This window comes from Saccopteryx bilineata, chromosome 3, assembly GCF_036850765.1.
Source record: "Saccopteryx bilineata isolate mSacBil1 chromosome 3, mSacBil1_pri_phased_curated, whole genome shotgun sequence".
NCBI lineage: Eukaryota > Metazoa > Chordata > Mammalia > Chiroptera > Emballonuridae > Saccopteryx > Saccopteryx bilineata.
Window position 1 is genome coordinate 133,330,474 of NC_089492.1, and position 21,889 is coordinate 133,352,362.

Sequence of the window (21,889 nt, forward strand, 5' to 3'; positions counted from 1 at the left end):
GTGTTTATGAGACAACTTGTATCATTCTATTTTACTTCAAGGAAAATTTTTTCTCTAAAGATTTTCCATCTTTTTTAAAAAATTATTTTTTAATGAAACATCTTATCCATGAAGTATGAAGTTAATGTGTGAATATCCCATATTTCTTGTTCATTTTATAATGGGATGAACATGACATAAAGTTAACTATTTTAAAGTATATAATCCATTGGTATTTAGTTCATTATATTATTGTGGAACCATTAGTTCTGACAATTTCCAAAATATTTTTTTCTTTTTTTCTTTTTTTATTAAATGCTTAAGTTAGGTGAATTGCTGGCTTTTTGAAAGGGATTGTTGGAATGACTTGAAGATAAGTTGTCTCAATGTGTCTAAACAATCAGAGTCCTTTAAATAACCATTGATTCTATTTATTTATTTTTTTTTAAATAATTTTATTTTTTTTAATGGGGTGACATCAATAAATCAGGATACATATATTGAAAGATAACAAGTCCAGGGTATCTTGTCGTTCAATTATGTTGCATACCCATCACCCAAAGTCAGATTGTCCTCTGTCACCTTCTATCTTGTTTTCTTTGTGCCCCTCCCACTTTCCCTCTCCCATTCCCCCCGCCCCCCCCCCCGTAACCACCACACTCTTATCAATGTCTCTTAGTTTCACTTTTATGTCCCACCTACGTATGGAATAATGCAGTTCCTGGTTTTTTCTGATTTACTTATTTCGCTTCATATCATGTTATCAAGATCCCACCATTTTGCTGTAAATGTTCCGATGTCATCATTTCTTATTGCTGAGTAGTATTCCATAGTGTATATGTGCCACATCTTCTTTATCCAGTCATCTATTGACGGGCTTTTTGGTTGTTTCCATGTCCTGGCCACTGTGAACAATGCTGCAATAAACATGGGGCTGCATGTGTCTTTACGTATCAATATTTCTGAGTTTTTGGGGTATATACCGAGTAGAGGTATTGCTGGGTCATAAGGTAGTTCTATTTTCAGTTTTTTGAGGAACCACCATACTTCCATAATGGTTGTACTACTTTACATTCCCACCAACAGTGTATGAGGGTTCCTTTTTCTCCACAACCTCTCCAACATTTGCTATTACCTGTCTTGCTAATAATAGCTCTTCGAACAGGTGTGAGGTGGTATCTCATTGCCGTTTTGATTTGCATTTCTCTAATAGCTAAAGAAGATGAGCATCTTTTCATATATCTGTTGGCCATTTGTATTTCTTCCTGGGAGAAGTATCTGTTCATATCCTCTTCCTATTTTTTTATGGGATTGTTTGTTTGTTTGTTGTTGAGTTTTATGAGTTCTTTGTATATTTTGGATATTAGGCCCTTATCTGAGCTGTTGTTTGAAAATATCATTTCCCATTTAGTTGGCTTTCTATTTATTTTGTTATCAGTTTCTCTTGCTGAGCAAAAACTTCTTAGTCTGATGTAGTCCCATTCATTAATTTTTGCTTTCACTTCTCTTGCCTGTGGAGTCAAATTCATAAACTGCTCTTTAAAACCCAGGTCCATGAGTTGAGTACCTATGTCTTATTCTATGTACTTAATTGTTTCAGGTCTTATGTTTAGATCTTTGATCCATTTTGAGTTAATTTTTGTACAGGGGGAGAGACTGTAGTCCAGTTTCATTCTTTTGCATGTGGCTTTCCAGTTTTCCCAGCACCATTTATTGAAGAGGCTTTCTTTTCTCCATTGTGTGTTCTTGGCCCCTTTATCAAAAATTATTTGACTATATATATGTGGTTTTATTTCTGGACTTTCTATTCTGTTCCATTGGTCTGAGTGTCTGTTTTTCTGCCAATACCATGCTGTTTTGATTTTCGTGGCCCTATAATATAGTTTGAAGTCAGGTATTGTAATGCCCCCAGCTTCATTCTTTTTCTTTAGGATTGCTTTGGCTATTCGGGGTTTTTTATAGTTCCATATAAATCTGATTATTTTTTGCTCTATTTCTTTAAAAAACGTCATTGGAAGTTTGATGGGAATTGCATTAAATTTGTATATTGCTTTGGGTAATATAGCCATCTTGATTATATTTATTCTTCCTAGCCAAGAACAAGGTATATTCTTCCATCTCATTATATCTTTTTCAATTTCCCTTAAAAATGGTTTATAGTTTTCATTATATAAGTCCTTTACATTCTTTGTTATGGTTATTCCTAAGTATTTTATTTTTTTTGTTGCAATCGTGAAGGGGATTATTCTTTTGAGTTCGTTCTCAATTGTTTCATTGTTGGCATATAGAAAGGCTATTGACTTCTGTATGTTAATTTTGTATCCTGTGACCTTACTGTATTGGCTTATTGTTTCTAGTAGACTTTTTGTGAATTCTTTGGGGTTTTCGATGTATAGGATCATATCATCTGCAAAAAGTGATACCTTTACTTCTTCTTTTCCGATATGGATGCCTTTTATTTCTTTGTCTTTTCTGATTGCTGTGGCTAGAACCTCTAGTACCACATTAAATAAGAGTGGAGAGAGTGGACAACCCTGTCTTGTTCCTGATTTAAGGGGGAAAGCATTCAGTTTAGTGCCATTTAATATGATGTTAGCTGATGGTTTATCATATATGGCCTTTATCATGTTGAGATATTTTCCTTCTATACCCATTTTGTTGAGAGTCTTAAACATAAAATTGTGTTGTATTTTATTGAAAGCCTTTTCTGCGTCTATTGATAAGATCATGTGGTTTTTGTTCTTTGTTTTGTTGATATGGTGTATTACGTTAACCGTTTTACATATGTTGAACCATCCTTAAGATTCTGGGATGAATCCCACTTGATCATGATGTATTATTTTTTTAATATGTTGTTGTATTCGATTTGCTAGTATTTTGTTTAGTATTTTAGCATCTGTATTCATTAGAGATATTGGTCTGTAGTTTTCTTTTTTTGTGCCATCCTTGCCTGGTTTTGGTATGAGGGTTATGTTGGCCTCATAAAATGTGTTTGGAAGTATTGCTTCTTCTTCAATTTTTTGGAAGATTTTGAGTAGAATAGGAACCAAGTCTTCTTTGAATGTTTGATAAAATTCACTGGTATAGCCGTCAGGGCCTGGACTTTTATTTTTGGGGAGGTTTTTAATGCTTTTTTCTATTTCTTCTCTACTGATAGGTCTGTTTAGGCTTTCTGCTTCTTCTTGACTCAGTCTAGGAAGGTTGTATTGTTCTAGGAATTTATCCATTTCTTCTAGGTTGTTGAATTTAGTGGCATAAAATTTTTCATAGTATTCTACAATAATTCTTTGTATAGCTATGGTGTCCGTGGTGATTTCTCCTCTTTCATCCAAAATATTTTTAATACCCTAAAAGAACGTTTTATATTCATTAAGCAATCACTTTCTCACACCATGCCACTATTAATCAATAACTATCTGTCTCTGAGGAGTTAATTCCTCTGGATATTTCATATAAATGGGATCATACAATATGTGTCTTTCATGTCCGGATTCTTTTACTTAGCATAATGTTTTTGAAGTGCTTGCTTGTTCTATCATGTATCTACCATTTCCTTCTTCATGAAATACTTTTTTCCAACCCTTCATTTTTAGTTATATCTTTCATTCTAAATGAATGTCTTGTTGACAATATATATACAGGTCTTGTTTTCTTAACTATGAAGCTACTCTATGTCTTTTGATTGGAGCATTTGACCCATTTACATCTAAGGTGATTAATATGTACTTATTTATTATTATTTTATTCTTTAAACCTATAAATCTGTGCCTCTAGATTTCTCTCTATTTCTCTCTCTCTTTTTCCTTTCCTCTTCTTATAGCAGGCCCTTAAACATTTCTTTCAGTAGTGGTTTTGTGATAAGGAACTCCTTGAGTCCTTTTTGTTTGTTTAGGAAGCATTTTATTTCTGCTTTAACTTTAAATGATACCTTTGTTAGATAGTGTGTCTTGGTTGTTGGTTTTGTTTTGCATCACATTGAATATTTCTCACAATTCCTTCTGACCTGAAGTGTTTATGTTGAGATGTTAGATATCAGCTATATGAGGGCTACTTTGTAGGTAATTAATTGACTTTGTATAACAGCTTTTAGTATTCTTTCTTTGTCTCTTAACTTTGGCATTTTAATTATATATAATGTATCTTGATGTGGGCCTCCTTATGTTTCTCTTTAGTGGGTTTCTCTGTATTTCTTGAACTGATGTGACTTTTTTCTTCATTAGTGTATCGAAGTGTTTGGTTATGATTTCTTCAAACAAGTCCTCTATCCCTTGTTCATTCTCTTTTCCTTCAGGAACCCCTATAATTCGGCTATTGTTTCTCTTCATGTTGTCACAGAGGTCTCAGAGTTTCCTTAGTCTTTCTGAGCCTTTTTTTTTAACACTCAGTTCCTGTGCTTATTTTTATCTTGTACTGTACATCACTGATTTGATATTCCACTTCATCTGGATTGCTGTAAATTCCTTCTAGTGCAGTCTTTATTTCAGATATTGTATTTGCCATTTCTGACTGGTTCTTTTTTATAATTTCAATGTCCTTTTTAATGCTTACTATCTCTTTGTTTAAGTTCTCATTGTGATCATCTATTCTTACTTTAAATCCCTGAGCATCCTAATAACCATTATTTTAAACATTGTGTCTGGTACATTGGTTACTTCCATCTTTTAGTTCCTTTCCTGGGGAATTCTCTTGTTGATTTATTTGGATCATATTTCTTTGTCTTCTAATTTTGTCTGTGTAGTAGGTAGTATTGTCTACTTTCATATTTGTTGTAGTGTCTTTATGAGGAAGATTACTCAGTGGTACTGACCCAGGCTGCCTGAGTTCCTTGCTCTATCAATGCTTTTTGACAGTTATATTTATCATCTGTTGTATTTGAGTCTGCGTGCCGTTGGCCCTTTCATGTGTAGGGTTATCCCTTCAGGTTGGCTGGCTCTAAGGGTCAACCTTGATCACATGTTTTAGATGTTACTCAGTGTCTGCCCCGTTGAGTGTATTTATCTGTTGCTGTGTCTTGTTCCTTCTGGACTCCTCCATTGGGTGTGCTTCTTGTGTAGGTAGCTGAGTCTAGCATTTGTTTGATCAGCCACCCACAACTGTTTGTGTTGGTTCTGGGTCCTCTTGGCAGGATTCTGGTTTGGGCTGACATCAGCTGTTGTTTGCATCGAACCCACTTTAGGCCAACTGTCTGGATCTACTGATCTGTTCACTGTTTGTATAGATGTTTTCTGTACCTGTGCATAGTGTGTGTGGTATCAACCTATTTATATCGATCAGCATCTTCATGCTTAGAGCTGACAGAAGCATCTTAAAAGGGCCCAAACTCCATAAGTTTTCTCCACTTTTCATCCATTCTACTTCCTCTTGTAGCTTCCTGGTCTTCCCTCAGAGTCTTCCATTGAAAGTCTGTAGTGTGGGTTCAGACTGGCATCACACCATGCACCCCTTCACAGGTTTAACATAGTACGTTAGGGCAGCTGAGGTCAAGATGACATCATTACAGGATCCCACTATTTCAAGTGTGATAAGGTGCCAAGGAACTGTAAAACTTAGCATTAGCAATGCCATTTTAAAGAGGAATACTCAGGCTAATTAACCCCTCCTTTCTGTGGAGAAAGAAAAGAGAAGAGTGCAGGAGCTTCCTGGCTTACAAGGGCAGCTGGGTCATCTAGTCATAGTTTAGCTAATTACTAGAATTCTCTGAAAGGGTGCCTGGGGCCACTTGCTACACAGAGCAAAGAAGATAAAACATATTTGATAACATTAGAAAAACAAAGTTTATGTACTTTAATCAGGAATTCCTATATTTGGACTCACCCAAACTCTTGAGAGTAAGTGTACATCTAGACAAAGGGATCACAAGCCCCTCCTCACCACTCCAACCAGTACTTGGTTTTGTATAAAGGCAGGCTCAGAGCTATATTAGGCGATACATGATTTGGCATTGTGCTCCTTGTAGCTAGCCAGCTAATTAATAAACTCCTCAAAATTTCTTCTCTCACCTACCTTGGTGTCTCTATGTAACCTGCGGATTAGATTACACTGCTTTGTAACACAAGGATCCCTTGGTCAGGAGCTCAGTACAGGGAAAGTGGCTCTTATGCTAGAGTTTAATCCTTTAGACACTAATGGATGCTCCAATATTATATTTCTCCCCAGTGAAGTTAGCAGTAGGTCAAGATTGGGTGGAGCCAACAGTCTCCTCTACAGAAGTTCTTCTAACTGGGGAATCCTGGTCGTGGGAGAAAGGCCAAGTGTCCTCCACTGGGGCTGACTCTGCCCTTTTAGATAGAAGCTAAGGCCCTCACTTCATTCTAAGAATGGGCTCCCAGGAATCCACACTTTGAATATCCATGCTCAAAACCTCTCTCTCTTCCCTGTGGACCCTGACCAAGTGGGACAAGATATCTGGACCCAGAAAGGCTTACCGTGAAGCTCTGTCCTATTCAATTTGTATGCAAGCTGCTGTGCAGGAGTTAACCACATAACGTGGAGCTTGACTTGGGTAGGCCTCGTATCCAACATGCTCATACTTAGGACACACCTCCAGCAAGGGTCGTTAGATCCTGAACTTCTGTACCTGGCATGGTGATATGCCTGCCCTGATCTTTTCTGGAGGAAACCTGGTGCAGACTAATGGGGAACATTGGCCGTGACTGCTGTGACTAGACCTCAGCAACCTTCTTAGAGCTCTAAGCAAAACAAAGTTTGTGGCTGCCTCTGCTGGGACCAGGTGCACATGGAAATACCAATCCACACAGCTAGGCTGACTTTTACTCACACTGGCCATGGGGTAAAGTCAGAAAAGTCCCAAGGTGTCCTGATTTCTGCCTCTTGCTGGCTCTATGTGCTGGCTGCTTGTTGGGCTCAGCCACTGAAATAAAACCTCTGGTAGAGTAGAGCCTGGGATAATTCAAGGATTAGGAAGGGTGGTGGTTGTGGCTCCCATTCCACAGCCACTGATGTCAGTCTGTCCTGACTTTTTTCACAGAACTTAGTAGGGTGTGGAAAAAGAGTCTAGTGGGTGTTGCTTTGGAGACCCAGAGATGTGGTTTGCCTGAAGTAACAAACAGTTTCTACTGATTCTTATGTGACGCAGAAGAACCAGTCATATCATGTGAGAATATGTGGAAAGCTCTGGCTTCAATGCCAGAGAACTGAGTCCCTGAGTCACCCCCTGCTTCCTGGCTTACTTCTCAGAACAGCACAGTCTCCTTAAGGTGGGGCAGGGGAGATTTGCAAGGCTGGAGCAGTTGCTTTCCCCCAGTTTGATGTTTCAAGGAGTGGAGTGTTCCACCCCGAAAAGGTGACCACTATAGCACTGGAGAATGATGCAGTATAAGGGTTCTGGTGGCTGTCCCAAAGAGTCTCTCCTTGAGTCACCAACTTCACATTCTCCTCACACAACTCGATTCCTTAGTCCTTTCTCTCCTGGAGCCCCAGGCAAGTGGCTATGAACAAGATTTTTTTTTTTTACTGGCCCTTTAAGATAAACCTTGCATCTTCAAAGCTCTGTCTCTTTGGTGCAGAGAGATTCCTCTGCTCTTTTCTCTGCCAAATTTACTGGCACCTCTTCTAGGCTCTAGGGCTCTACACTGGGGCTCAAGACCTGGGGCTTAGGACCCTTCCCTTATGGGCAAACCTCCCTGCAGTGAGTCCATTCGGACCCTCCTCTGCCTCTGACTACTGGGAGCGGCGAGCCCTTTCCTCGTCTCCACCCTTCCTACCAGTCTCGATGTGGCTTCTTCTGTGATCCTTGGTTATAGACTCCTCTTCATTTAGTTCAAAATTGTTTTTGAAGATGAATGTTCTTAAATTTAGTTGTAAATTTCTTTTGGTCCTGAGCAGTAGCAGTTGGAACATATTCTTACTCTGTTGCCATCTTGGATCTTCCTTATTTATTTTTTATTGACTGTACTGGGATTACATTGGTTAAAGAATTTATAGGTTTTAAGTGTACATTTCTATAATACAACAGCTGAATATTGTATTGTGTGTCACCAGGGAAAGTGAAATCTCTTTTCATCACCTTTTATTTCTGTTAGGTTTGGGTCCAGAGCTTTTTACCAATAACCTCAAATAGCCAGGCTAAACTTTAGGTGACCTGGGGCCAAGCCTGCAAAAACCCTCCCCTCTGACAACTAGACAACTATTAGCCTGTTTTCTGTATCCATGAGTCTGTTTCTATTTTGTTTGTTTATTTTTTTTTATTAAGTCCTATGACTTTTCATCTAAGGCTTAGATTCTAAGCAATTCTTATTCATGTCTTACCTGCACCCAACTCTGGGACACCCTGAGAGTTAGTCATCCCTCATCACTTATCTGAACATTCTTTACTTAGCACCATCCCACCTCTCCCATTGTTTAAACCACCACAGAAAACAGAATTATTCCCCCTTCAGCAAGAGATACACCAAACTCCATCCTATATAGGACGAGGCTTTTCATTCTCTCGCTGCTGATGCCACTAGGGTCTCAGCCCACCTGGCCACAGATGCATAAACTTTTTATAAAATTCATCCCTCCTTTGTTAACCCAACAATCACCTAGTTACCCTTTTTTGCCTCCCCTAACCCTCCTTTTCCTTTATCCTCTGGTAATCACTGTAATGTTTTTTGTGTCTATATGGTTTTCTCTGCTTGATTCCTTCACCTTTTTACCCAGCCCCCCAAAACCCTCCCTCTGACAAGTAGACAACTATTAGCCTGTTTTCTGTATTCATGAGTCTGTTTCTATTTTGTTTGTTTATTTTTTTATTAGATTACAGACATAAGTAAGATCATCTGCTACTTGTTTTTAGATTTCAACTGAGCCATGTGATATCAGTTGGCAATAGGGAAGGTCACGTGAGGAACCAGGCCTGCAACTTTGGCTGGAACCATCCACACCCATTCAGCCAAAATAAACTTCCCAGAAGCCTTTTGAAAAAGACCAACTGTCTGTCAGCCAATGAAATTTTGCCACATCATATCAACTCGATCACCCTATCGATGCTATAAATTACCCCCAAATAGGGTAGGCAACTCGACTTCTCTGGCCCGTTTTGCGAACCAGAGAACCTCGTCCAGGATATGCTCTACTAAATAAAGCTTTTGCTATTCCACACTTTGTGGCTATGCCCTTCTTTCTTCCTCAGCTGGGAAAATACTTTACAAGCCTTACAGGATAACTTTTGCAGAAGATTCAGAAACAGACATCTAAATTAGACATTGAGGGATTCATAAACAGGTGGCATAAGTAGAAAACACGTTGTCACATGATGAGGAAGAGGGGTCAAGTTTACAAATAAGTCTGAATCTCCGTAAAAAACAAACTGTTTTAGAAACATACTTTATTTTTTAGTATGAAGCAGGTTCAAGAGAAGCAGACCAGAATTTTATGTATAAGGTAAATCTAATAACATCACAGTTGGTTCCAGCTCTTTTTCCATTTCTTCAACAATTTATTTTTGATCCAAGATCTCTGTGCCAGGCAGAGGTGGTTTCCTGAACCTCTGGGTTCCTGGATGTTGCCCTCCATGGGAGCGGCAGGGCTGGGTGCATGGGGAGAGCAGAGACTCTGATTTGAGCTGTGGGAGAAGAAGAAGATTTTGATCTAAAAGATAGGAAAATTAGAGAGAAAGAAAAACAATAGAGGAAAGAAAGAATAAATGGATAAGTGTGTTAAAGAAACAATACAAGAGGCCCTGGCTGGTTGGCTCAGCGGTAGAGCGTCGGCCTGGCGTGCGGGGGACCCTGGTTTGATTCCTGGCCAGGGCACATAGGAGAAGCACCCATTTGCTTCTCCACCCCCTACCCCCCCTCCTTCCTCTCTGTCTCTCTCTTCCCCTCCCGCAGCCAAGGCTCCATTGGAGCAAAGATGGCCTGGGCGCTGGGGATGGCTCCTTGACCTCTGCCCCAGGCACTAGAGTGGCTCTGGTCGCGGCAGAGCGACGCCTTGGAGGGGAAGAGCATCGCCCCCTGGTGGGCAGAGCGTCGCCCCTGGTGGGCGTGCCAGGTGGATCCCGGTCGGGCGCATGCGGGAGTCTGTCTGACTGTCTCTCCCCGTTTCCAGCTTCAGAAAAATACACACAAAAAAAAAAGTTAAAAGAAACAATACAAGAAAAGTCTCACCTGTGCTGTTTAACACATGAACCCACCACAAGCACTGTAACCAGAGTAACTGCTACAGCCAAGCAGATCAATATCAGGGAGATGGGGTATCCATCTGATTGGGGACAAAATAATGTCACTCTATGAAATACACTCTATCCTACCTCAGTTCATGCTTCTCATTTCACAGGGTTAGGAACGTCCAAGAGTTTCCTTCTGTATTTTCTAGAGCCCTTCTTCAATTCTTCCTGAATCTCTATGTCTGATCTCATCCCCTTCTCTTTTATACCAAGTTATTTGTTCCTTCCTTTATTTCTCTTTAGCACCTCTAATCTTCACCTTCTCTTTTCTTGAAATTTAATTACCCTTCTTTATAATTTGTATTCTCCCACTTTTATCCTCCTGTGAATAGCATTCCTATCCATTCTCCAGCTGCTCATTCATTAGCCCTGGAACTATGGGAAGATTATTATTTCCCAGCGGAGCCCTCGTTCTTTCTCACCCCAGTGGATGATTATATCATGGCCTCCCAGGCTGCTGTGTTTCACGCAGCAGTACAGGCCAGAAGCCTGACCAGCTGCCACATCCAGGGTTACTCGAAGATACCACGTCCCATCAGGATTGGGCAGGATTTCACCATGCCGAGTGCCCTGCTGCTCCTGTTGACCCCGCATCCACATCACCCACACAGGTTTCGGATGAAAGCCAGAGACGTGGCACACCAGCAGCAGACGGCCAGGACCAGGACTGAAGCCTTTGGTCACCCAAGCCTGTGGCTTTACTGGAAAAAGACAAGAAGAAATGGAGTTTAGCAGGGCATCCCACTTTTGGTTTCATGGCTCAGGAACGTTAGTTGTTTGAGTAATCACTCTTTTTCTTGTTGGAGAAACAATCCAGAACCAACACTAACATTCAAGCCTCTTATTTCATGTCTCAAAGGGATGATAAAGAGAAAAAACTCAAATAAAAGAGTTAAGCACTGAAGCTATGAGGGGAGAGGAGGTTGGGCTCACCCTATCATTCCAGGTCTGACTTCCCTTCTTGCAGGAGACCTGACAGAAACCGAGGGCAGGTGTCACTGAGAAGGCCCTGCACAGCTTCTTTAATAACACGGTAGTGATTAAGCATCTTACAGACATTCTGAGCCTGACTCCCTGCTCCTGGAGACGGCTTCCAGGAATTTCCTTGGAAACTTAGGAAATCTGATCCTTGATATGCTAGGTTTAAAAAACTCTGTGGGGCTTTTCCAGAATGCATTCCACAGCCACCGGATACCTGGATCTCAAAGGGATCTGCGGGTGGACAAGAAAGAGCTAATTAATACAGATCAAATTGTAGGGAGGAAAACTCAAGTATCTAGAAAATAAAGAAGTTCAAGGGAGGAGACATTATCTGATGAATGACATGGAAGATGAAAGTTTGGTGATAAAAGTGAAGAAAATATGTGGGAAGAATATGTTAAAATAATAAAGGAATGTTGAAACAATTAATGTGAAGTGTTATATGTGAAGACTGTTAGAAAGATAGCAGAGCATCAGGAAGACCTTACTGGGGAGTTGTTAGGTCCTGGTTAGGTGTATGAACACTCAGGCCAGGGAGAAGGAAGGGCAGACTTAGTTGTGAAAGGCTGAGTGAGCCTCAGGCCAAGGATGAGGGGAAGAAATCAAAAGGCAACAAATATTCCAAGAAACCAGAACATGAGGGTATATTCCAGAGTGTGCAGGGATATGTACACGTAGGTCCTTCTTTGTATTTGAAGGTGAGGATATATTGCGAATAGTGGTAAAAGATGAAGCTAAACAAACAAACTAATTAATTAATTAAAAGGAGTGAGCCAGGGATACAGAACACAACGTCAGGAAGTTTGGATAATGGTCAGAGGCCATACATCACCTGCCCTGGTGGGAACTTTCAGGCAAATATCAGTTTGGAAAAGCAAACTCACATTCAAACTGAAACTGACTGGAAAATGCCTGCACCTCCCGGGGGAAGCTGTGGATGTACAACTGCAGTAACGCCTGGATGTTCTTCAGCTCCTCCTTGCTGAAATTACCCCCAGCCCAGGGCCACAGGAACTGGATGGTGCCCGAGACAGTGTCCCAGCGATGAGTCTGCAGCTCACCCAGCCAGAATGAGCCCTCCGTGTGCTGCCAGGTCTGGTTGGCAAAGGAACACATTTGAAGCAAGCGAAAGGAGGGTGTCTCTTCTGTTGCTGGATGATGAGGTGCTAGACCTCTGGTAGCTGAAAGACAAAGAAGTGACAATAGAGAGCGAGCGAAAGGAGTAGAGAAGAGGGGCCCATGGAAGAAATGAAAAATGGGAATACTTATAAAGTTTGTACATAGTCCCATATCTCCTTCCCCTGATCCAGATTCTTATCCCCAAATCAGAAAGAGATGGGGGTCGGGAATAATGACTGGCCCTCGCTTGGCAGGCAGATTCCAAGAGCGTCTAGTAGGAATATTACTCCTTGCCTCCAGACCCTCTCCAGAACTTTTCTTCACCCTGCTTTGCCCAACCACAGGTCTCATTCTACCTGGGTTCTTCTTACCCCTGGTACCTGGCCCATGGCAGAAAATTCCCTTGAAAAGCAGGGGCAGAAGCAGCAGCATTGCAGCTCTGGTAGGTAAAGTTGCCTCCACAGGACGAGTGCCTGCAGACTCAGAGATCAGCTTCCCCTCCAAACCCTTTTGAACTCTTCTGTAGTAACTACCCTTGCCACAAAAACACATCAGCCTCTCCCTCTGCTCAGTTCCTTGTCAGAGATACCCGACTGCCTCCCTCAGCCACAAGCCTCCCACAGGGTCTCTCTCATTTCCCCTCCATCTCTTCCATGTTTGGCTTTCAGATGTGCCTTTTGCTCCTGTCTGCCTCCTGACCTCCTCATTGCACCAACAACTATAAAGGGAGTCCTGGCTTTATAACAATGTCTGCAGTCTGAGGTCCGGCTGGAAAATACAGAACATTTTGGTGTTGGGGAAGTCAAGCCCACACTTGAATTCTCAATGTTCTTTTCCATAAAAGATGTAACAGAAGGTTCTCAATAGTGACTCATGGATTGAGCAGTGTCCCCACTCCTGATCCCTCTCTGGTTCTGCTCCTCTTATCAGTTTCCAGATTCCTTTCTCCCTCTTCATGGATTCCTCTGTATTTTTCTACTTATCCATTATTTTTTGCTCTGCTGTCTACTGTCACTTCTCTTATTGCCTCTCCTGTTCTCCCTGTCCCCTCCCCACTACCTTCTGTCTTTTAAGCTTTCTCTTCTCAAAATCATTATTAAAAGACAATAAGCACTTTGAATGAAGGTGTAGAATCCACAGGCACATGTCTATAATCCACAGCAGCAGTGGCAATATAGACAGTCAGGTAATCTGAGGAAAATACCCTTTTGCTCAGTTTCTCCAATCAGAGCAAAGTCACTCATATAAGTTTCCACAAGCATGCTTAACCTGGACGTAGTGAGCTGATAAGTAGATGGATGTTCATTAATGTTGTGTGAGTGGGTCTATCAGGGATGCACAGGGGCTTGGGCTCCCACTCTACCCTAAATGAGTTGAGTGTCTCCAGGTCCCCTGGGTATCATAAGCAGTCATGCAGCCTTCTCCTCACAGATTATGTACTGGAAGCCCTGTTGTCTCCTGGGTGTGTCTAATGAGTGAAGAGTTTTATTGGAGGCAGGAGAATGAGTCCAGGGACTGGATTATTCACAGAAGAATTAATTACTGTGTCAAGTCTTTACTTTTGTTCTTTTCAATGATGTTTGCTGTGCAACCTGGAGGCAGTTTAAAGTATATCTCTTTAGTTTCATAGGCACATTCAACTGACATTTAGTCAGAGCCCACCTGGTGTCAAAAGATATGTCAGACACTAAGATTTCAGAGAGAAGTGCTTAAGAGAAAATGAAAGAAAATGAAAACACCCAATCTACAACCTCTACATTTATAATATAAAGGATTCACAGAATTATGCTCAGAGTAATTAAAAATAGTTTACACTTAGTCTCATCCATTGATTCTGAATCTCACATACGGTTCAGACACCTCATATTCAATGCTGAGAGGCAATATGTCAGAACTCTAAGATAATGAGATAATCTTAAATTTTTGTGTTCAGATAAATTATCATTCTTTTGTGAGGGCCAAATAACTCTATTTGAAATATCAAAAAAATCAAAGAATATGCAATATAACTAGATTATGAAACTATTGATTGAAATAAAACCAAACATTAACCTGAATAATGCAATAAGTACTAATATAAATTTATTTTTATAAATGAATGGACTACATCAAACTGAAAGATTTCTGCACAGAAGAAACAACCATCAACATGACAAAAAGGTAACCAACAAAAACTTAGAAGATATGTGTGAACATAATCTCTGATTAGGGGCTAATATCCAAATATACAGAGAACTCATACAACTCAACAACACAACGAAAAACAAAAAGTCCATATTTAATAATGGACAGAAGACCTGAAAAGACAGTTTTCTCAGGAAGATATAGCAATGGCCAAAAGATGTATGAAAAAATGCTCAATTTCACTAGTCACAAGAGAAATGCAGATCAAAACCACAGAGCTACCACCTCACACCTGTTAGCATGGCTGCTATCAACAAGATAAGAAGTAACAAGTGTTGGAGTGGAGGCAGCGAAAAAACAAAAGCTTCATCCACTGCTGGTAAAAATGTAGGTTGATATAGCCACTATGGAAAAAGTATCAAGTTTTCTCAAAAAATAATATGTGGAATAGAAAACAGAAAGCACAAGCAAACAAAATGAACGGACACAGTCACAGGCAACAGTGGAGCGGTTATCAGAGGGGAAGGGAAATAAGGGGAGATTGAAGAGGGTAAAGGGGATGAAATATATGGTGACATGAAAAGACTAGACTTTAGGCCATGAAACATAATGCAATATACCAATGATTTATTATAGAACAGTACACTTGAAATCAATATGTTATTGACCAATGTAACCTCAATAAATTTAATTTTTAAAATTTATTTAAAAAATATATAGTTGATCTTAAACATTTTAAAAATATACTTATAAAATTTAATGCATTTGATTAATATTTCAGAAAGAAGTTAATAATCAAAGAATTAAGTTCCATATTACTTAATTCCCCGGGGAGGCTGATAAAAAAGGGAGGGAAATAAGTTTTATATCAATTCATATCTTATTCACCACAAGAGAATAATATAGAATTTGTCAGAAAAATATATTAAATTAAGATTTTTATAAGAGACTTGATTTAGTCTCGGTGGTGGAGAACACCAGCCTTTTTTTATCTCAAAAATATGCAAATGTTTTAAATATTTATTTTAAATGATGAATACACTCTTTATCATTCTAGAAAACAATGAAAGGATTCTGTTAAGAGAAACCTTAAAGAAGTCCTTTAAAAAGACAACAGATAAAATCATTCACAATCCACAGCCCAAAAATCCTGCAAAAGAAAACTAATGAAAAGCCAAACATTGAAATAAAATGTTTCAATGTTAATTAGAGCTTTGTTACAGGACACAGAGGTTGCCATTTCAATCCTCTGTCGTGGCACATACAGGAACAGATCGATGTTCTTGTCTTTTTCTTGCTCTCTTTGTTCTCTCTCTTAAATCAATGAAATAAATATTTTAAATAATTAAAAATAATACAAATATAAGGGATGTTTACAAATATTATAAATGGAAATAAAACATAAAAGTATGATAATTAGAGAATTATTTATTTTAAAATTTATATTGAACTTATTAGGATAACATGGTTTAATAAAATTATATAGTTTTCAACTAGATAGTTCTATAATACATTCTGTGTATTTTGCAGTATGTGTTTACAACCTCAAATTAAGTCTTCTTACATCAGCATGTATTTGACCCTCTTGACCCTTTTTTCTCACACCATGCCATCTCGTCCCTGTGGTAGCCACCATGCTTTTTGTTGTCTGTGTCTGCATGTTTATGTTTGTTTTCTTTGTTCATTTGTTGCTTTCATATGTATATCCCACATACCCGTGAAATCCTCTGATTCCTGACTTTTTCCATCTCACTTCTTTCACTTAGCATACTATTCTCAAGATCCATACATGTTGTCTCAAAATGAAATATTTTATTTTTTTCTCATGACTGTGTAGTATTTCATGGTATTTATGTACTGTTTTGCACACTGGTTAAAACAATTTACATTTCCATTAGCAGTGTATGAGGGGTTTTTATTTCTCCAACACTTATTATTACTTGTCTACATATAATAACTAAATAATTATTTATTAAAACTGGTTTTATGGAGTTTCAAGCTTTAAAAGCAGTTGTTCATATGACAGCAATCCAGGAATTTCTCTCATAGTGGAGTGATATGTTTTCCAGGGAAAGTATTTCATCCTGAAAACAGGCACAGTACTTGCAAGAAAAGCAGATGGAGAAAAAGGAACTAGATGTCCAATTGTACTTTGTTTTTGCTAAAAACATAAGGATCAATTGCTTCATGTACATAGAAAGGTAAAGGGGTACAAGGGTGTATTCTGAGCAGCAGCCACCTAGTTCTACAGAAAGGTCTAGTATATGTGACATATTTTAAAATTTTTTCTGAAGAAAATAAAAGCATAAGATCCTACATATTTTTTCTATAAAGAAATGAAGGGACTATCTGCCTTACAAATAGCAAAGCATGCTAGAAAGTAGGAAATGTGTGGAGACCTACATGAGAGAAGTGGATATTGAAGCTTGGGGTCAAAGGAAAAAACAAAAAAGGAGACAAAACAAGAGAAGGCCATGATAAAGGTGCCATATTGAAAAATTATCTTGTTTTTCAAGCAAGTGAAGGATTTTAAATATGAGCATGATATGGTTAAAATAGAATTTAGAAAAGGTTTATAATTCACGTTGAGATTTGCAATCAGACATTGATGAAAGCTACAGGCAGATAGATGACTTTAGTGACCCGAACAAAGGCAGTAGCAGTGAGGCTGCAGAGTAGAAATAACGAAGCATGGTGGTAAGCAGGATTAGTCAAAGAAAGTGTGACCAGGAGAAGATAAAATAGTGTCACTTATTAAAATAGACAACACAGTTTGGGTGGGAGGATATTGAGATATGCAGTTTGGGTCATGTTGAATTTGAGGCTCCAGCTGGAGGTGTTTTGGTGATTCATGGCATATGGGTTGTTGCAAGGAGGTGTTAAGGGCTACACAGTATCTGCTGAGCTTGTGGCCATAGAAAGCTGAGTAGATGTCTGTAAATCTGTCTATCAATTTAAAATAATATTTAAAGTTAACTTGAATCAATGTTGTTATTTGTGTCTAAAGTGTTCAAGTTTCTTGAATGTTTTTACCGGATGTCTTGGGTCAAAACAGTGTGGACATACAATGTTTCAATTTATTATGCTCAATCCTATGAAAACTCTAAAAAAGTGAGATGTGCGTGTTTCAGCCTATGCCTTTAGCGTTGTACTTACAGAGTATGTGGGCAAACTGATTCAGTTGCACATATGGGAAGAATACCCAGTAACACAGAAAATGAGTGAGGGAGTTGACAACCCTCAGTACACTTACCTTTGCCATTCTGGATCTCAAGAAGCACAAGTGTTCTGTTTTAGTTACTAGGGTGTGTTTCAATTTACCCTAAATTAGGGTTGTGTCAGTTTTGTAGGAGCAGAACTGTGTCTGTGTCGTAACCCGAGGACCCCTGTATTTTTTCCTTTATTAATTAAATATTGAGCACTTACTCTGTGCCAGACATTTTCCAAGATTACAGTAACATGATAATAAATGATAGGAAGGATGGGCCAAGTTAAGAATATCAAGGGGGATTCCCATAGAGCAGGGGTCCCCAAACTTTTTACACAGGGGGCCAGTTCACTGTCCCTCAGACCGTTGGAGGGCCGGACTATAAAAAAAAACAACTATGAACAAATCCCTATGCACACTGCACATATCTTATTTTAAAGAAAAAAAACAAAACGGGAACAAATACAATATTTAAAATAAAGAACAAGTAAATTTAAATCAACAAACTGACCAGTATTTCAATGGGAACTATGTTCCTCTCACTGACCACCATAGACCCCTGCCATAGAGTGATGGTAGATCTGCATCTGAGAGAAGATTAGGAGTTAATCTGAATAAGAGAACACAGTATATACTAAGACCCATTAAGTACAGGGAGTATATACCATTTGAGGAACCAAAAAAAAAGTGCAATTTATAATATATACAGTTCATAACACAAGATTTTCCATATATTATTAAAATATGCTGCTCTGTTTTAACTACATTTTTCCTTTGAAAAAATGGACAAAAGGTATTTTAGGATATCATTATGCATTGAATTCCATAGTATACTCTAGTAAAATTTATATCATCTTTATATCTAAGTAACATACTCAGGAGGCTGGTTTTCTGATAAGGACATAGTTCACTTGTAGCCTGCAGCATATGCATATCTCAAACTCAGGAATGATACATTATCTTATTATCAATCATTTCATGGAAGTACCAGGTATTTATGTGCTGGCCACCCAACATTTTCAGACTAACAGCCCTTCAATTACTTCTGGGTAACATGGGCCTTTTCTTACCCATACCACCCTGTTATCTACATATGAGTTAAAGCAAGCTTGAGTATTTCACCTTGTTACAATACCACCAACAGACCCCGGGGCCCTTTTAAAAATCCAACTAGGCCTTTGTTAAAGTTTTTAGTTCTGTGTGTGACCCTAAGGCCTTACATGAGTAGAAGTGTTCCTACTGCACCCTAATACCATGCAGACAAGTGGTGCTGCAGCAAATCTAACCACCTGTTTCCTTTAGTATGAGGAACTTTCTGACCATTGAAGTGAGGGCCCTAGCTAATTCTCTCCCTCAAAAGAGTGATGCCCCTGAAAAATTTTTTTCAAAGACAACTATATTAAGACTTTGAAAATGGTTCAAATGCATATATCTAATTAAGAAGTGTTTATTTTAAAAGAACTACTGTACTAAACCTCGATAAGCACAGTGTGGTTCTAATCTGAGCTGCTCTCAGCTCCTCCCCATGCCCAGAACTCTCAGTGCAGTGGTAGCAGGGCTTGGAAAGCCATTAAAAATGGAAGCTTTCTTCCTGGATGTGGCTAACTTGATTTAGAGAGGAGTAGGGAAAAACACAAGGTCAGGAGCAATATTGTCAATAACAATAGCAAACTCAAACAATAGCAAAGTCAAAGGCACACACACAAAAAAGGTTAACTTCACAACTGCCTGAGGGTATAACACTGGATGGCAGAGGCAAGGTACTTGCAGACCAGCAAGAAAATTTAGAGGGAAATACTGTGCATAAGATGAACATAATGGACTCTGACTAGTTTGCTCAGTGGTAGAGCGTTCCCTGTCATGTGGATTTCCTGGGTTTGATTCCTGGTTCAGGCACACAGGAGAAGCACCCATCTGCTTCTCCACCCCTCATCTTCTCACATCTCTCTCTCTCTCTCTCTTTCTCTCTCTCTTCTCCTCCACTGCTTCTGCCACAGCTTGATTTTATCGAGTTGGCCCTGGGCACTGAGGATGGTTCCATGGCCTCTGCCTCAGGTGCTAAAAAATGGCTTTTGTTGCCATGGAGCTTGGGCCCTAGGTGGGCAGAGCATCATTCATTAGTGGACTTGCTCAGTGGATCCCATTCTGGGTGCATATGGGAGTCTGTCTCTGCCTCTTCTCCTCTCACTAAATAAATAAAAATAAAGGTCAACATAGTAAAACATGATAATCTTACCATATATCCCTGATAGCTGAGAAGGATGCACACATGTGCAAGGCTGTACGTATGCTTTAAAAAGACCAGAAATGACCCACTTCAGCTTCTGCAGGTCCCTTGATGGATTTGAGGCTTGTGCACATGCTGTGGATAGACACAAGAAAGTGGAGAAGAAAGTCAAGTTCAGGGAACATCCTGAACCTTAAGTGCACACCCCATCAGAAAATAAGATCTATTGGCAAAGGGTAGAAACCTTACATACTTAGTGTTTGAATACAATTTACTAAGCAATGTTGACATACAAATGTTCCCTAACAAAATAAAATATTCTTAAAAAGAAAAATGAGTTTTAAAATAAAACTTGCAGAGCTATCTCTGACCACATACTGTGGAAGAGTCAGACTGTAGAGAATTATTCCAGACAAGCCACTAAACAAACATGCAAAGAAACAAAGAGCAACAGCAGTACCAATTGGGAGATCAGAATTCATATATCATCATGCATTTTTCAAAAACATAATAAGAGGCATGAAAAGAAAGAGGGAAGCATGACTAGACACAGGATAAAAAGAAGGCAATATAAATTGCCCTTGATGTTGCTCATGTGTTGGAAATAGAAGAAGAACTTCAAAACTGGAAAACAGTGAATATCAAATATTTTAAAAAAATAAATCCCACAATTAAGAATTAAGGGAAAGTATAAAAACAATGATGACTCAAATGAGAAAGTCAATGAAAAAACAGAATATATTTTTAATAATTCCATGAAAATTCTAGATTAAAATGTACAGTAAATTGCTAACAAGATACAAGATAGATATACCAAAAACAAAAATATATTTTATATTACAGTGAGTAATTTTAAAATAAAATAGGAAAACAAATTTTTCACAGAGCCTCAAATGTAATAAAATAAATAATAATAAACTTATTATAGAAATGCCAGGACATACAGTGAATACTAAGAAGATTCCTGAGAGAAATAAAAGATTTAAGTAAATGAAGAAACATTTCATACACTTATAAAAGCACCAAAAACTAATAAATAAGAATAAAATCAATAAAAATATAACATCTATTCAGTTTACATCTACTTATGTCATAAACAACTCACCTTGGTTTTCTGCAAATTAAGCCTTTTTGTCTTTTATTTTGTTTTGTTTTTTGGTGTAAATCATTTAGGATAAATGGGTCTCATTTAGGAAAAAATTTTAATTTAGTATAATTATTTCGTGTGTTGATATTTATTCATTTATTTGTATTTATTTCTTAGTAATCTCTATTGTTTAATCTGTTTTATGAAGAAAACAAATCAGATACTAGATAAAATATTATGCATATTTTAGCATATGCAAAAAGTGGATAATGTGGCAAAGAAATCAAGAGAACATTGAGCAATGAAAGGGAAAGATAGAAAAATTAGAAAAGATGTGCATTAGATATTATCTTCTTATTCTCAATTATTATGTGTAGATGCAAAAGTTAGATAATGAAGAAGATTGATAGGAAAAAAATGACTTAAGTAAAATATAGTGTTGAGGAAATCTCTATGAATATCCTGGACTGTGAGGAAGACAAACATCTGGGTTTTTAGAGCAAATTAAATCGGAAACATTGCTGGAGGCAAAAATGACAAAACTGAAGCTTTTCTACTTTGAGCATGTCATGAGAAGATAGGTTCTTTGGAAAAGATGGTAATGCTGAGAAAACTAGAAAGCAGTAGGCAAACAGGAAGACCAACTATGTGGTGGATTGACCTTGTAAAAGAAGCTATAGGTATGACTGTTCAGGAGCTGAGCAGGACTGTTGAGGAGAAAATGTTGTGGATAAAACTCATTCAAAGGGTCTCCAGGAGTCAGAGCCAACCCAACATGCAAACAATGACAATTTCATCTTTCTTTAGACCCTTTCTATTTACTCCCTGAGCTAGAAAGTACAACTTTAGTACCAATTTGAAGAGTGGAATGGCAATTGCAGACACTCTTCTCTCATTCTAAATTTTAATATTAAATTTTCTAAATTTTTATTATGAAGTTTTTGTTTTTTACCTTGGTTATAGCTAAACCATTGTATATTAAGGGAGTTCTCTTTT

The 21,889-nt window shown here is 38.5% G+C and overlaps 1 pseudogene; it reads right to left on the reverse strand.

Moving 5' to 3' along the window:
* Positions 1 to 9,292: 9,292 nt before the first annotated feature.
* Positions 9,293 to 12,753, reverse strand: LOC136330540 (T-cell surface glycoprotein CD1e, membrane-associated-like; annotated as a pseudogene).
* Positions 12,754 to 21,889: the final 9,136 nt, after the last annotated feature.